Source organism: Schistocerca nitens, chromosome 3 (assembly GCF_023898315.1).
Source record: "Schistocerca nitens isolate TAMUIC-IGC-003100 chromosome 3, iqSchNite1.1, whole genome shotgun sequence".
Taxonomy (NCBI): Eukaryota; Metazoa; Arthropoda; class Insecta; order Orthoptera; family Acrididae; genus Schistocerca; species Schistocerca nitens.
In genome coordinates, this window is record NC_064616.1 from 894,824,249 (window position 1) to 894,842,178 (window position 17,930).

The following is a 17,930-nucleotide window of genomic DNA, read 5'->3' on the forward strand; positions in this document are numbered from 1 at the left end:
CTTTGATATGTGTCTGAAAATAAAAAATTAAACTTTTCGCTCGAGGGAAGACTTGTACCAAGGACTTCAACTTATAACTAAATCTGAGGGGGGTGAGATGGGGAGGTTCCCTTGTCAGCACTTGCTCGCTTTCCAAAGTCCTTCAGTTTCAGTAGAAGAGACGGCTCTGGTGTAATAGTGCCGTTGAAAAACGTAGCCCTCCTTGCTGTTTTTTTTTTCAATAAATTGAAGAAAACTCAGTAACATAACGATAGCTCAAACTCTTAATGTGTCGAATGTAATGAAATTTAACATAGCCATGTCCGTCAATTGAGCTGGCCACTTTATGCGCTGAACTCTTTGCCGTAGATGATACGCGTTCTTGCTATACAGGGTGGTCCATTGATAGTGACCGAGCCAAATATCTCACGAAACAAGCGTCAAACGAAAAAACTACAAAGAACGAAACTCGTCTAGCTTGAAGAGGGAAACCAGTTGGCCCGCTAAAAGGCGCTGCCATAGGTCAAACGGATATCAACCGCATTTTTTAAAATAGGAACCCCCATTTTTTATTAGATATTCTTGTAGTATGTATATAAATATGAATGTTTTAGTTGGATCACTTTTTTCGCTTTGTGATAGATGGCGCTGTAATAGTCACAAACGTATAAGTGCGGACGGTATTTGCTTACCTGTGTTAAAATGGACTGTTTACCAATTGCGGAAAAGGTCGATATCGTGTCAATGTATGGCCATTGTGATCAAAATACCCAACGGGCGTGTGCTATGTATGCTGCTCGGCATCCTGTCCAAGTGTCCGGACCGTTCGCCGGATTGAAGGAAACAGGGAGTGTTCAGCCACATGTGAAATGTCAACCACGACCTGCAACAAATGATGATGCCCACGTAGGTGTTTTAGCTGCTGTCGCGGCTAATCCGCACATCAGTAGCAGACAAATTGCGCGAGAATCGGGAATCTCAAAAACGTCGGGGTTGAGAATGCTACAACATCGATTGCACCCGTACCATATTTCTATGCACCAGGAAATGCATGGCGACGACTTTGAACGTCATGTACAGTTCTGCCACTGGGCACAAGAGAAATTACGGGACGATGACAGATTTTTTGCACTCGTTCTATTTAGCGACGAAACGTCATTCACCAACAGCGGTAACGTAAACCGGCATAATATGCACTATTGGGCAACGGAAAATCCACGATGGCAGCGACAAGTGGAACATCAGCGACCTTGGCGGGTTAATGTATGGCGCGGCATTATGGGAGGAAGGATAATTGGCCCCCTTTTTTCGATGGCAACCTAAATGGTGCAATGTATGCTGATTTTCTACGTAATGTTCTACCGAAGTTACTACAAGATGTTTCACTGCATGACAGAATGGCGATGTACTTCCAACATGAATGATGTCCGGCACATAGCTTGCGTGCGGTTGAAGCGGTATTGAATAGCATATTTTATGACAGGTGGATTCGTCGTCGAAGCACCATACCATGGCCCACGCGTTCACCGGATCTGACGTCCCCGGATTTCTTTCTGTGGGAAAAGTAGAAGGATATTTGCTATCGTGATCCACCGACAACGCCTGACAACATGCGTCAGCGCATTGTCAATGCATGTGCGAACATTACGGAAGGCGAACTACTCGCTGTTGAGAGGAATGTCGTTACACGTATTGCCAAATGCATTGAGGTTGACGGACATCATTTTGAGCATTTATTGTATTAATGTGGTATTTACAGGTAATCAGGCTGTAACAGCATGCGTTCTCAGAAATGGTTCAAATGGCTCTGAGCACTGTGGGACTCAACTGCTGAGGTCATCAGTCCCCTAGAACTTAGAGCTAGTTAAACCTAACTAACCTAAGGACACCACACACATCCATGCCCGAGGCAGGATTCGAACCTGCGACCTAGCGGTCTCGCGGTTCCAGACTGCAGCGCCAGAACCGCGCGGCCACTTCGGCCGGCGGTTATCTGTCCCTAGAACTTAGAACTACTTAAAACTAACTAACCTAAGGACATCACACACATCCATGCCCGAGGCAGGATTCGAACCGGCGACCGTAACGGTCTCGCGGTTCCAGACTGAAGCGCTTAGAACCACACGGCCACACCGGCCGGCGTTCTCAGAAATGATAAGTTCAAAAAAGGTACAAGTATCTCATTGGAACAACCGAAATAAAATGTTCAAACGTACCTACGTTCTGTATTTTAATTTAAAAAACCTACCTGTTACCAACTGTTCGTCTAAATTTGTGAGCCATATGTTTGTGACTATAACAGCGTCATCTATCACAAAGCGAAGAAAGTGGTCCAACTAAAACATTCATATTGCTTTACGTACTACAAGAATATGTAATAAAAATGGCGGGTTCCTATTTTAAAAAACGCAGTTGATATCCGTTTGACCTATGGCAGCGCCATCTAGCGGGCCAACTATAGCGCCATCTGGTTTCCTCCTTCAAGCTAGACAAGTTTCGTTCCTTGTAGTTTTTTCGTTTGACGCTTATTTCGTGAGGTATTTGGCCCGGTCACGATCAATGGACCTCACTGTATATTGTGCATGGTCAAACGTTGATGTGTTCTAGAAAAATAAATACATTCAGGACATACATAAGGACGTAGGACGTCGCCTGTTCAGTTAGAGCTCAACGTGGAGAAACCTGGAAGTTCACCAACAGACAGACCATCCAACACACAGAAGGTATCGCTTTCACAGATGTTGAATGGATGAGGGCGAGTTCCGGTACACACGCAGTTGGTTGTCCACATCCATACCATCTTCATGAAGCTTCCTGCGCATAATGTCCCCGTACATTTCTTCTATACTTTTGATTTCTTCAGCTTATAGTCAACATGAGATCGTCTAAGGAAGAAATATATTGACTAATGATACATCACAAAAGTAGTTTCATAAATTCATCTTGACTAAGGAAGACATATACTGGGTATAGAACTTCCATTAATTCATCTGTTACCCCAAAATGCTTCGAAGGTTCTTAAAGAATTACATAAATAAAGAGGGAGATAGTTTTGATTATTTGAAGTTAAACTGCTGGTAATGTATTTTCAGATGAGATGAAAACTGAATAAAACGATTTTTGGACCAGCTGCATATGAAAAAATGTGTGGACTTGGATTCAAGTGGAAAAGAAAATGAAAGACTAAGCCTTGCAAAATTAAAAAAATCATAACTGTGAAATAATCAAAATAATAATGTACATAAAGGTAGTCTGTTAGAAAGTGAACATTCAGGGAGATTTGTGAAGTGAACATATGCTGCAGAGTAACATTCAACACCACACTGCTCCGATCTGTACATTCTAAAGCGCTTGGATACTACTTGGCATGCCGTTGCAGAGGGGAGGGCATAAGCAGAGACACACCCATGTGAGGTCAGGTTGGCTACTGAGAACCTGTGAACCGTCTTCGACACTAGTAAAATATTGTTCAATTTCAGTCATTTATTCACTGTGTTTGCAATTCGTTGCTCTCCCGCATCGGTCTCGGCTGATGCTTTATTCAGCTGAGAGTTACATTCTAGCTGATGTCTGTTTAGTCGGCTAAGCATCTGCACGTACAGGCGATGGTGTTAGTGATCTCGGCGCAACGGAGGTTTGCCGGCTGGCAGGCGCTGGCCATACCCAGCGCGAAAGTTTGATCTTGCTCTGGCTATTGGAGTATCCTTGGTCCACTACGATGACCCTTTGTGACCCATCAGCCATGTACTTGCTGGAGTAGTGTGGTCGGCTGACCTCCGCTTTTCCAGCCTGGTAGGTTTTAACATCCTGAGATGCCTGGGTGTTGAATGGGAACATGGACCCCAAGAGGCCCTATTGCTGGCTTCCACGCTGCAGTTCAGTGCTGGCAACACTCTGAGATTTGGTGTTGTCGGAAGATAGTCTGTCTCTCAATCAGCAGACAGTAGATGGCGATCAGCGTGGCGTTCATCAGGTGCAGACCACCATATCGTGTATATCTCTTCCTAATTCATAGACTGTGATGGAGCATCTAGGACATACACTCCTGGAAATTGAAATAAGAACACCGTGAATTCATTGTCCCAGGAAGGGGAAACTTTATTGACACATTCCTGGGGTCAGATACATCACATGATCACACTGACAGAACCACAGGCACATAGACACAGGCAACAGAGCATGCACAATGTCGGCACTAGTACAGTGTATATCCACCTTTCGCAGCAATGCAGGCTGCTATTCTCCCATGGAGACGATCGTAGAGATGCTGGATGTAGTCCTGTGGAACGGCTTGCCATGCCATTTCCACCTGGCGCCTCAGTTGGACCAGCGTTCGTGCTGGACGTGCAGACCGCGTGAGACGACGCTTCATCCAGTCCCAAACATGCTCAATGGGGGACAGATCCGGAGATCTTGCTGGCCAGGGTAGTTGACTTACACCTTCTAGAGCACGTTGGGTGGCACGGGATACATGCGGACGTGCATTGTCCTGTTGGAACAGCAAGTTCCCTTGCCGGTCTAGGAATGGTAGAACGATGGGTTCGATGACGGTTTGGATGTACCGTGCACTATTCAGTGTCCCCTCGACGATCACCAGTGGTGTACGGCCAGTGTAGGAGATCGCTCCCCACACCATGATGCCGGGTGTTGGCCCTGTGTGCCTCGGTCGTATGCAGTCCTGATTGTGGCGCTCACCTGCACGGCGCCAAACACGCATACGACCATCATTGGCACCAAGGCAGAAGCGACTCTCATCGCTGAAGACGACACGTCTCCATTCGTCCCTCCATTCACGCCTGTCGCGACACCACTGGAGGCGGGCTGCACGATGTTGGGGCGTGAGCGGAAGACGGCCTAACGGTGTGCGGGACCGTAGCCCAGCTTCATGGAGACGGTTGCGAATGGTCCTCGCCGATACCCCAGGAGCAACAGTGTCCCTAATTTGCTGGGAAGTGGCGGTGCGGTCCCCTACGGCACTGCGTAGGATCCTACGGTCTTGGCGTGCATCCGTGCATCGCTGCGGTCCGGTCCCAGGTCGACGGGCACGTGCACCTTCCGCCGACCACTGGCGACAACATCGATGTACTGTGGAGACCTCACGCCCCACGTGTTGAGCAATTCGGCGGTACGTCCACCCGGCCTCCCGCATGCCCACTATACGCCCTCGCTCAAAGTCCGCCAACTGCACATACGGTTCACGTCCACGCTGTCGCGGCATGCTACCAGTGTTAAAGACTGCGATGGAGCTCCGTATGCCACGGCAAACTGGCTGCCACTGACGGCGGCGGTGCACAAATGCTGCGCAGCTAGCGCCATTCGACGGCCAACACCGCGGTTCCTGGTGTGTCCGCTGTGCCGTGCGTGTGATCATTGCTTGTACAGCCCTCTCGCAGTGTCCGGAGCAAGTATGGTGGGTCTGACACACCGGTGTCAATGTGTTCTTTTTTCCATTTCCAGGAGTGTAGATTCACTACAGCATCGTAATAATACAATCGAGTACTATTACTGTGAATGCCATGGATCCCAGTGATCAACTGACGAGAGCTGGAGAGCTGGAGTGTTTAAAGCGAGCTAGTGCGAGCCTATGACGTGAGGCTCGGTTCGTAATGACCGCATGTGTCCTTATTCTGCTATATTCACTTAATAGGCTCTTAAATGCTGTATTAGGTCTCCTCTATGTGTTCTTGTGTAAGAGCTAGATTTCCTTGCACCATGTCCGACGAGCTAACGAATATGCTTGTTTCTCTTCCCTTGGTTTTCTGTCACAGTCTTCTTTTTGCTGAATGCATATTTATTACTCGGCGGACGGAGTCGTAATGTGTCGAAGACCTGACCAACTTGGCACATACCAGGAAACTTCATGCTTCAGCCTCTGTCTTTGGCTAAACTTGATATTGCCTGTCGCAGTGTGAACGAGTTTTAATAAAAATTTCTTATTTCATACCCCTTACTATTGTAGCCCATAACACATCCCTCGTCTTTAATAAATTCGTCCCGAATTTTCCCTTTTGACCTACTCCTAATTAGTCTACACCTCCTTTGTAATCAAAAAATTGCTCTACAACTCTTACTTCTCAACCTAAGTCATGAATGTTAGTCAGCTTAATTAATCTACTTTCTCCATCGGCCCTGCTTACATACGTTGTTTACACTTTTTACACTTTCTACTTACCATTACTTATTACTAGTTCGTATCCACTTCACGGGTATCTGATGGATGGTTACCTAGTTTGAATGAGATATCTTACGCATTATACAAAAATAAGTTGCACAGGTAAACACTAGAACCAAGATTATGCTTGGTTTAGTTCGCTTAATTAAGCTACTTTTTCATTCTGTCATAGTTACACACATTATTTACACTTTCTACTTCGATTACTTATTACTAGTTTGGATCCACTCCATTGGTATTTGATGGATGGTTACCTCAGTTGAATGAGGTATCTTACGCCTTGTACAAAATTAAGTTCCACAAATAAACACGAGCTTTTCCTTGTTGATACACTGAAAATAGTTGTGTTTTGCCTACGTTTCTCGTGATATTGTTCCACATGTTGCATTATTCGAGTGACTGAAATTTGTCCTTTTTCTGAAGTGATTAATTGGTCTAGGAATTGCAGAAAAGTGGCAGCTAAGTTATCGTTAATAAAAGTTAGGTTTTGATTAGGTAATATGTGTGGTGGTTCATTCGACGAATACTATATGAATCGAGACCCATTAATAATTGTTGTGCTAGTAATGGTAGCTGGAAAGTAAAATTAGGAGATCGTTTCAAAATATATTAAATTAAGCCCAGGTCAAAATACAATTTGATGCATTATCACCACAACTGTGGTATGCTCTTTAACGTTGTTGAGTCACATTGGGCCATTTATTATTCTTTCCCAGAGTAATTTAGTGTCGAAAACCTTGAATCGGATCAAATTGTATTACGTACACTGCAGCTGACAGTCAAAACGTGTCATGTTCAAGGCAAGTTTCCCAGTCCACATTATTAGCCAGTTCTTTAGCTTGCTGTTTCCACTGTTTTCATCCCACAGCTCACAATGTGGTGTTGATTACGTGACTGTGCACTTTCTATAATCATGGAGCGCTATTTACGCGAGGGAGAGCGATCTAAAGGAAGTTAAATGAGAATTAGAGCTGCAAAAAGTAAAAGACAACGTGAAAAGGAAGCTCGGTAATTAATAACACATTATCTACACTACTGGCAATTAAAATTGCTACACCAAGAAGAAATGCAGATGATAAACGGTTATTCATTGGACAAATATATTATACTAGAGCTGACATGTGATTACATTTTCACGCAATTTAGGTGCGTAGATCCTCAGAAATCAGTACCCAGAACAACCACCTCTGGCCGTAATAACCACCTTCATACACCTGGGCATTGAGTCAAACAGAGCTTGGATGGCGTGTACAGGTACAGCTGCCCATGCACCTTCAACACGATACCACAGTTCATCAAGAGTAGTGACTGGCATATTGTGACGAGGCAGTTGCTCGGCCACCGTTGACCAGACGTTTTCAATTGGTGAGAGATTTGGAGAATGTGCTGGCCAGGGCAACAGTCGAACATTTTCTGTATCCAGAAAGACCCGTACAGGAGCTGCAACATGCGGTCGTGCATTATCCTGCAGAAATTTAGGTTTTCGCAGGGATCGAATGAAGGGTAGAGCCACGGGTCGAATACATCTGAAATGTAACGTCCACTGTTCAAAGTGCTGTCAATGCGAACAAGAGGTGACCGAGACGTGTAACCAATGGCACCCCATACCATCACGCTGGGTGATACGCCTGTATGGCGATGACGAATACACGCTTCGAATGTGCGTTCCCCGCGATGTCGCCTAACACGGATGCGACCATCATGATGCTGTAAACAGAACCTGGATTCATCCGAAAAAATAACGTTTTTCCATTCGTGCATCCAGATTTGTCGTTGAGTACACCATCGCAGGTGCTCCTGCCTGAGATGCAGCGTCAACGGTAACTGCAGCCATGGTCTCCGAGCAGATAGTCCATGCTGCTACAAATGTCGTCGAACTGTTCGTGCAGATGGTTGTTGTCTTGCAAACGTCCCCATCTGTTGACTCAGGGATCTAGACGTCGCTGCACGATCCGTTACAGTCATGCGGATATGATGCCTGTCATCTCGACTACTAGTGATACGAGTCCGTTGGGATGTAGCACAGCGTTCCGTATTACCCTCCTGAGCCTGCTAACAGTCATTGGATCTCGACCAACGCGAGCAGCAATGTCGCGATACGATAAACCGCAATGGCGATAGGCTACAATCCGACATTTATCAGAGTCGGAAACGTGATGGTACGCATTTCTCCTCCTTACACGAGGCATCACAACAATGTTTCACCAGGCAACACCGGTCAACTGCTGTTTGTGTATGAGAAATCGGTTGGATACTTTCCTCATGTCAGCACGTTGTAGGTGTCGCCACCGGCGCCAACCTTGTGTGAATGCTCTGAAAAGCTAATCATTCGCATATCACAGCATCTTCTTCCTGTCGGTTAAATTTCGCGTTTGCAGCACGTCATCTTCGTGGTGTAGCAATTTTAATGGCCAGTTGTGTATTTTACGAATGATCATTTTCAGTGAAACTTGTGATGTCGCTGCATTGATGTGTAATTCGTGAGGGAGAAATTGCATAATTGCATACTTTTTTACTTTGATTGAGCTTTATTTAGTATCTGTAATTTTGACGAGACGAGACGTATTTCATTTTAGGTACTTGAACCGAGATTCACATTTAAGTAATTTTGAGCCTCCTTGTAATCGCAAAGAAGGCAGATTCGAGTGTTGAAGCATCCAATATTCTATCTGGTGAAAGCAAAAAAAAAATAAAGTTTACGGCGTACCGAACAAAGTGGAACAAGATTGTTGACTCAGTTATATGATGAACGTTACATCTCCAAAATTGCGAAGAACTGGAAAGTATTATACAGGAAAGTGCAGTCGAATTTACATTGACAAACCGAGAGGATTACATGACGCTAGGAAACTGGATGTCGATAAACTGTTGAAAATAAAATTTGAAGACAATTGGAAAGAGGAAGATAGTTTGCATTTTTATGTTTCGGAACTAAACATCGATACGATATCGCTGAAACTGGCAGAGCTACTGATGAGGTCGATGACTGAGACTGTTTGCAAGACTCTAACACGTCGATCTACCGTCAACAACATGTTAATAACCTTATCTTCTTACGTGATGGCCTGCGTCTGACAATAAAATCAGTAAAAATTGAAACGAACGTTTCAAATCATATTATGTGAAAACACGATAGGATCAAAACCTATTTTGTTAAGTGCATCGTTTGAAATCGTATTAAGTGGAATTTAATAATTAAAATGGTGCCTTCATGCAGTGGGAAATGATTTCAATCAAGACTTATTCTGGAATATAATTCCCACAGTCGAGAATTTTGACATATTTCATTTGGTTAGGCGGAAAAATATTTTTCGCTTCCTGTTAAATTATGATCTGGGCATTTAAAACGATTTGAGACGATGTTCCTCAAATTGTCACCCCGCTAGTTCGCATCTAGTTCCATTAATTAACAATCCGATGCCTTGTAAGTGTAGTTTCATTGTGCCAGCTGGTTTACCTTTTTCGTAACAAATGATCATTACTGTTTCAGGTGTAAATATGGAGTAAATCCAGTGATCTCCAACTACCTGGAATTTTGGCTGAGGAGGTAAGACTTTTTTCTCACACTCTACAGCTTCCATATTCCTTAAAAACAACTGCATTTTACATGACTTGTTTTTCGTTTGCATCATCTTTGTTGAACAAATATTACTGTCTTAAATGCAAATCCTTCAAATTCGTTACAGACTTAATTACACGAGCATCTCTCCGTCTAGAAACTAACAATAATTCATGAGGTTGTATTTGTATCCATTTCCCAATTGTATTTCATTTAATAGGACATGGATGTATCGTGTAACAATGGTATTACGCGTTGACAACTACTACTGGAAATCGGATTTTTGTGCAAACTCGCTTGATCAGTATATATTCTTACATCAGTTGTGTGATAAAATATAGCTGTACTCTTTCTTCGTATTGGCATGACATGTTCTAATCCCTCTGGAAAATCTGTTTGTGCTTTCTGTAATGCCATAAAAATGTGAGTTGGATTTAATGACATTGAAATCGGTTGCCCATAATTAGCGTGACGTACTGCTTATGCAAAGTTTCTATCTCGATCCTTACGTTGTCTAATCTATTTGTTAAGGTCCGTAACAATGTAGTTATTACCACTTTCTTATCTAGTTTGCTTAACTGGGTTTGTATTTTCTCCAGATCACTATTTAAGACATTCATGGAGTTCTTTGCATAGTGTTGTAGTTCCTTTGTTAAGTTCCGTACCGTTTTAGTAACACTGAGTGTTCCTTGCTCTATGTTCCCTAACCCTGTTGTGTGCCAGTCTACCTTTCCTTTTGCATCTTTCGCTAATTCTTGTACATATCCAGTTGTGCAGTTTAAATTCTTGATATCCTCATTATCCGCTGTTCCAAATGCATTTTTCAACTATTTACTTCCTGTAACTAACCAGCTTCGTTTCGTACGTATTGGGGTTCGTGGTACTATTTTTGTTAACTGTTGCAGTTGAGTCCTCAATTTCTCATACGAGAGTTTTAAACTCGTTCTGAATATGTACCGATAATATTTTCCCTGGCTCTTTTTGTAGCGTTATAAGTATATCCTGTAGTCTCCGCACATATTTCCTTATTTCGCAAATACTGACTGTAAATGCGACTGTCCAGGCGTGACTTGTAAGTAGAACATCTGATTGCAGTAACATCTTTGTACGTCACCTAAGAGAAAAGTAAGTCCCGTCAATCCACTCCCTCCTTTATACAAGTACACAAACACAGAACATGACAAATGAAGAAAATTAAGACTAACCTAAGTAATTAACGAACATCAAATTTGCATTCCATATGAGCATTTACGCTATTTACTCCCAGACATCAGTGCATAAGGTATGTTTCTCTTGTGTTCCTTTTTCCTTAGTAATTCTTCCCTTTCCGCAACAGCTGAAGGAATCTGTGTACAACCCATCAATTTCACCTCTAAACTGTTTTACTCTACATACTCTACATACATGCTCTAGTTGGCAACTGTAATTTTACGTTGGCTGGCGATATTATCTCGATAACTTGATAAGATCAATGATATTTCGTTAAAAACCATTTTTGTTTTGCCGTTTGGGGTATATAGGTTAGCTAATAATTCCCACTGTCTTATTCTGTACTGTGACAGTTTACTCGTCCGTTGCTCAATACTTTCTCGCTTCTCTATTGCTTTTGTATTGGCCTGCTTTACCTTTTGCCAAATTTCTTTGAATTTCTTCGCAAAATTCTTCAATGGTTCACCCTGTGGACCAATTTAGGCTGATCTACGTTAAAAGATGACGGCATTTTCCGCTCATATATTACTTCGTGCGGTGAGAGTATGAACTTTTGAACTATCATTTAATGGCTTAATATTCTGTATAACGCACGGTGCATCCGTCCTGTCTGTCCATTCGTTTGTGGATGGAATCGGCTGAAATGTAACTTCTTAAATTTCAGCAAGCGACATAATTGTTTCATTACTTCAGGTACAAAGTTAGTTCCTTGGCCCGTAATTTCAGTAACAAGTTTTTTACCATATCCTGTGCTATCGTATTCGCCTTCTTGATTCGTGATGGCCACCAGAAAAAAATATCGTAAAAAAAGGTCTAACATCGTAAGGACATATTTATTACCCACCAGAGCTCCATTAAAAGGTCCTAAGACATCTTAATAGCACTGAAAATGGTTTGTCAGCTTCAGGTAATCTCTGTAATAGAATTTTCTGATGACTCCAATCTGCTGCTTTTTGCGCACACGGGATGCAGTTTCTTTCATATTGTTCTACAGCACTGCGACAGCTTTTCCGTCAAAATCTTTCAGTTAAACACCTATCAGTTGCTTTTTTTCCCTCTGTGACGTGATAATACGTGGTCATATGCTTGACGTAGTACATCCATTCTAAGCACTGCAAGATCTACAATGTGAGGTCGATACTTTATGGGTTTGTATAGCAAGTCTTCTTACATTTCAAACTCAGATTGCGCTTGAAATAATTGCCAGTCACTGTCCGCTGACTGTGCCTTTATCCAATCTGCCAAGATTGAACCCACTAGTTGTAAAACTGCTATCATCCTACTTACGGGGTTGGATTGTTTGGGGGAGGAGACCGGACAAATGGTTCAAATGGCTCTGAGCACTATGGGACTTAACATCTGAGGTCATCAGTCCCCTAGAACTTAGAACTACTTAAACCTAAGTAACCTAAGGACATCGCACACATCTATGCCCGAGGCACGTCCGTAGCAGTCACGCGGTTGGAGACCAGGCAGCTAGGTCATCGGTCTCATCGGATTTGGGAAGGACGGGGAAGGAAGTCGGCCGTGCCCTTTCAAAAAAGACATTCCGACTTTTAAGAACCTTCAACATCGCAGCACGTCAGCAAATGTTGGTTAATATATTAAAAAACTAAAAACCCGCCTCTATTGAGAAAAAAAGCACCTAGTGTTGAGTGTTAACCCAGGTTTCAGCGTAGATAATTACACCTTCTTCAGAACAACAATAAAACCCACAAGTGCCTGAGAAGACCTTTGTCTATGATTAAAAGAACACCATAGCTATACATTTATAAACGAAAAAGAAAAGGAAGACACAAACAGTAGATATGTACAAAGTCAAAACCACTATTTAACTTAATGGTGTACGCTCCACCTCACATGGGCCATGACCCGCCATAAACTGCAGCTACAAACGGTCGCTCACTTACAAGCCTGACCCGCCAACTATGTACATGCTCAAGACGAGGGAAGTTACTTGAATGCGCATGCGCATACGGATACGAGAAAGTTTATACATGGGTCGGGGCTAAATAGCCCATATATTCCCAACCGTGGATCAACGTATATCAAAAAATGAAATGGATAGAGCAAGAGATGAGCTAAATAGGAGATGAAACCTAAAAATAACCGCACACGGTTGCTTGTGCTAGTAAAGAAACTTATATATGAAGCTACCTATGACAACAGGAGGAACTCTTAAAAACTATACCTAAAGCCAGTAGTTAGGCTGGGGGGGGGGGGGGGGGGCTGAGAGGACGTAATATAAAGACGTCGTGGTAATAAAGATATAGGGATAAAACGTGAGGTGTTCAACGGGCTAAAATCACCTTCATCGTAAAAGGAAAATGAGGATAAAAAGAAAGAAGATGAACAGTTTGACCAAACCGCGATCGCCAATCAGCGCGCGCATGTGATAATCGTGATAATCCCCAGATCGTCAGAAATACAATTATGAAGAACAAAGTGAAGGCGTTGAACCTTCAAAAAATTTTCTATTTCTAAGTAGGAGTTGGTCAAGCTGTTCATCTTCTTTCTTTTTATCCTCATTTTCCTTTCTTAAATGTCTACAAAACACGCCGCCAGCGCGAAAAGTGCACTGTTTACATTAAATATCAAGGGCTTAGTTGAGGTTAATAATGAAAAACCTTGTAACACTCAAATAAATTAATGATACGTCCCAACACTGCAAATAAAAAGCATACCTGAGTTGTAAAATGTCTGCAAAATACGTCAGCAGGGCGAAAAATTCGATGATTACATACTGCTTAAGGGGAAAAATGATTTCAGACCATGATTTCGTACTGCCGCTAATATATTCCTGTATGGTTAAAAATACACCCCAGTTGTAAATTAATTACTTTTCCTCATCTATGATCTTGAAAAATTCTAAAACGTCTGCAAAATATGTCAGTAAAGCAAAGAAGTGCGATTTTTATATTGTTAGTTGAGGATAATACATGAAAAAGAAAAAACACTGTAAGACATAAATCAGTTAAAGTGAATCACATACGTCTGCAGTGTAAAAGAAAGTGTGAGTTAATTTCCACATATACAAATATTCGTCAAATCAGTGCTCCCTAGATTCTAAAGTACAGGGTGATCAAAAAGTCAGTATAAATTTGAAAACTGAATAAATCACGGAATATTGTAGATAGAGAGGTACAAATTGACACACATGCTTGGAATGACATGGGGCTTTATTAGAACAAAAAAAAATACAAACGTTCAAAAAATGTCCGACAGATTGCGCTTCATCTGATGAGGATAGCAATAATTAGCATAACAAAGTAAGACAAAGCAAAGATAATGTTCTTTACAGGAAATGCTCAATATGTCCACCATCATTCCTCAACAATAGCTGTAATCGAGGAATAATGTTGTGAACAGCACTGTAAAGCATGTCCGGAGTTAAAGTGAGGCATTGGAACGAGTGTTGTCTTTCAGCATCCCTAGAGATGTCGGTCGATCACGATAGACTTGCGTCTTCAGGTAAGCCCAAAGCCAATAATCGCACGGACTGAGGTCCTGGGAGGCCAAGCATGACGAAAGTGGCGGCTGAGCACACGATCATCACCAAACGACGCGCGCCAGAGATCTTTCACGTGTCTAGGTATCTAGCAATATGGGGTGGTTCTAATAAGACGTCATGTCATTCCAAGCATGTGTGTCAATTTCTACCTCTCTATCTACACTATTCCGTGGTTTAATAATTTTTCAGATTTATACTGACTTTTTGATCACCTGGAATGAACCTTAATGCTACACCACTGGCCATTAAAATTGCTACACCACGAAGATGACATGCTACAGACGCGAAATTTAACCGAAAGGAAGAAGATGTTATGATACGCAGATAATTAGCTTTTCAGAGCATTCACACAACGTTGGCACCGATGGCAACACCTACAACGTGCTGACATGAGGAAAGATTCCAACCGATTTCTCATACACAAACAGCAGTTGACCGGTGTTGCCTGGTGAAAAGTTCTTGTGATGCCTCGTGTAAGGAGGAGGAATGCGTACCATCACGTTTCCGACTTTGATAAATGTCGGATTGTAGCCTATCGCGATTGCGGTTTATCGTATCACGACATTGCTGCTCGCGTTGGTCGAGATCGAATGACTGTTAGCAGAATTTGGAATCGGTGGGTTCAGGAGAGTAATACGGAACGCCGTACTGGATCCCAATGGCCTCGTATCACTAGCAGTCGAGATCGAGATGACAGGCATCTTATCCGCATGACTGTAACGGATCGTGCAGCCACGTCTCGATCCTTGAGTCAACAGATGGGGACGCTTGCAAGACAACAACCATCAGCACGATCAGTTCGACGGCGTTTGCAGCAGCATGGAGTATCAGCTCGGAGACCATGGCTGCGGTTACTCTTGACGCTGCATCACAGACAGGAGCGCCTGCGATGGTGTACTCAACGACGAACCTGGATGCACGAATGGAAAAACGTTATTTTTTCGGATGAATCCAGGTTCTGTTTACAGCATCATGATGGTTGCATCCGTGTTTGGCGACATCGCGGTGAACGCACATTCGAAGCGTGTATTCGCCATCGCCATACTGGCGTATCACCCGGCGTGATGGTATGGGATGCCATTGGTTACACGTCTCAGTCACCTCTTGGTCGCATAGACGGCACTTTGAACAGTGAACGCTACATTTCAGATGTCTTACGACCCGTGGCTCTACCCTTCATTCGATGCCTGTGAAACCCTAAATTTCTGCAGGATAATGCACGACCGCATGTTGCAGGTCTTGTACGGGCCTTTCTGGACACAGAAAATGTTCGACTGTTGCCCTGACCAGCACATTCTCCAGATCTCTCACCAATTGAAAACGTCTGGTCAACGGTGACCGAGCAACTGGCTCCTCACAATACGCCAGTCACTACTCTTGATTAACTGTGGTATCGTGTTAAAGCTGCATGGGCAGCTGTACCTGTACACGACATCCAAGCTCTGTTTGACTCAATGCCCAGGCGTATCAAGGCCGTTATTACGAACCAGAGGTGGTTGTTCTGGGTACTGATATCTCAGGATCTATGCACCCAAATTGCGTGAAAATGTAATCACATGTCAGTTCTAGTATAATATATTTGTCCAATGAATACCCGTTTATCATCTGCATTTCTTCTTGGTGTAGCAATTTTAATGGCCAGTAGTGAAGATTTCAATGACTAACAATTTTTGTCGTAAAACTAACCTGACCAGGCTGATAGCTGTAGAAAGATATATGGTAGCTCAGCAGGTTAACACACTTTCAAATAGAATATTTCTGAGGCAGTAAAAATAGTACGATGTTTACCTTGCTGTTTGAGGTTAACATATAGAAAAAAAAATAAACTGTAGGACTCAAATAAATTAAAGTGTCATCACATACGACTTAAATGTAAGATGAAGTGCGAGTTTAGTTCCACATAGTTCTCAAATTAATGCCCCAAAATTCTGAAGTGTGTGCCTCAACGGAAGCTTTCAAAGCCTAATGAGAGTTGACATTTTAGAGGTTAGACGTGATGTGAAATTGCCCTAACCAGGAAAAAGTTGATTTTATTACCAAAGATATTAATTAGACAACGGAAGAACACGTAGCCAACGGCTTGTAAACACACGACCAAAAACGATAACTGTGACAGATGTGTCATATCCAAAGAAAATTTCAGAGTCGGTATCTCACAAAAACGATTACCCGTATACTGTGTGACGTCTCACACTTTGCAAGCACAAATTAAATGCTGCCGCTTCTAAATTTTCTGTGTAGGTCATTAAAATACAAGTTTATCATAATATAAATAAAATCGCTATGAAAATTCGAAAATGTACGTCTTGCAGACAAAAAGAGCCACCATAATACCCTTAACGGCTAATGAAAAGACATTGTATAACCTCTGCCCATTACTATAAGTGCTAAACAAGTGCAATAACAAGTACTAAAGTGCTGTTATACTCTATAACACACATATATGTAGACGTAGATGGGGAAGTAGTAATGTTCTAAAAAGGTAGTGAAGCACATCCAGAAATGAAGTCAAAGATTCTGCCAACCCATGATACTGCTTCAGCTGAAATATGCTTTTAATATCAAGTCCTTAAACACATCGTTCACTTTCGGACACGAAATAAGTAAAGCTTAAACAGAATGGCTCTAAGTATTGCTTGGTTTGGTACCTCAACATTGCAGTGTGATAGCATGACAGTGCCTGTTTGCAGAGTCGATCATACAGACGTCATGATAAACAGAAAACAGAGACGAAATAATATGATTACAGCAGCAATAGTGGTGATGCATTGCCATTAATTGCCGAAGTGATGTAATTACATTCGATAACAAAGTAGTTGAAAAGAAAGATACACGTCAGCGAGAAAATACCCGAACAGTATTGCACAGGCAACAAACACACGATCCATTCTGTAATTATCTTCAGCCAGGTAATACGACGTTCAGTCACGTGTCTGGACACTTTATAAAATCTATACGGTGGTTACCAGCAGACGCCGCACAACTGTGCTGGTAAATGGGGTACCCGCGTGTTCTCTAGATCCACCAGCAGTCACGGTGCCAAGTCTATGGTTTTCATTTCTCAACCTTGGTTGATACTAAGATCAAACTTGCGGTCGAGACCTCTCTCACAGGTTGCATCAGCAGGTCGCAGTTGGCATGACATTGCTTTGCTGAGTTGTCGGTCCTCCAATTCCACTGCTGCTCCACGTGGTGCTGCAGTATGCATTGTGATTTCAGTTCAGGGCAGTTGCAGATCGATAACGGTCACGTAACCATCATGGGTATATATACACATGAGGTAGAACTGCACCGAATGGGAAAATGGAAAAAACTGTGGCGGTTGTTTGAAACATTGAAGGAATGGCGTGAAAAGGATGTCCAAGAACAGTACAAGCTCTGTCATTTTCCAAATGTATGTTTCTGATTCGTGTAAACGGCACTGACTTGGTGGATGCTATCCGTCGAACGAAAAATACAATAATTATAGTAAACGATGTGTTAAATCTTACTTGAGGCAG

The 17,930-nt window shown here is 42.7% G+C and overlaps 1 long non-coding RNA gene across 1 annotated transcript in view; it reads left to right on the forward strand.

Moving 5' to 3' along the window:
- The window catches only part of LOC126249807 (uncharacterized), a 322,275-nt gene that overhangs the window by 80,124 nt on the left and 224,221 nt on the right, over positions 1–17,930 (forward strand). Inside the window, exon 2 of the long non-coding RNA XR_007545665.1 lies at positions 9,642–9,698. This is a non-coding gene — a long non-coding RNA (uncharacterized LOC126249807). The remainder of the gene's footprint in view (positions 1–9,641; positions 9,699–17,930) is intronic.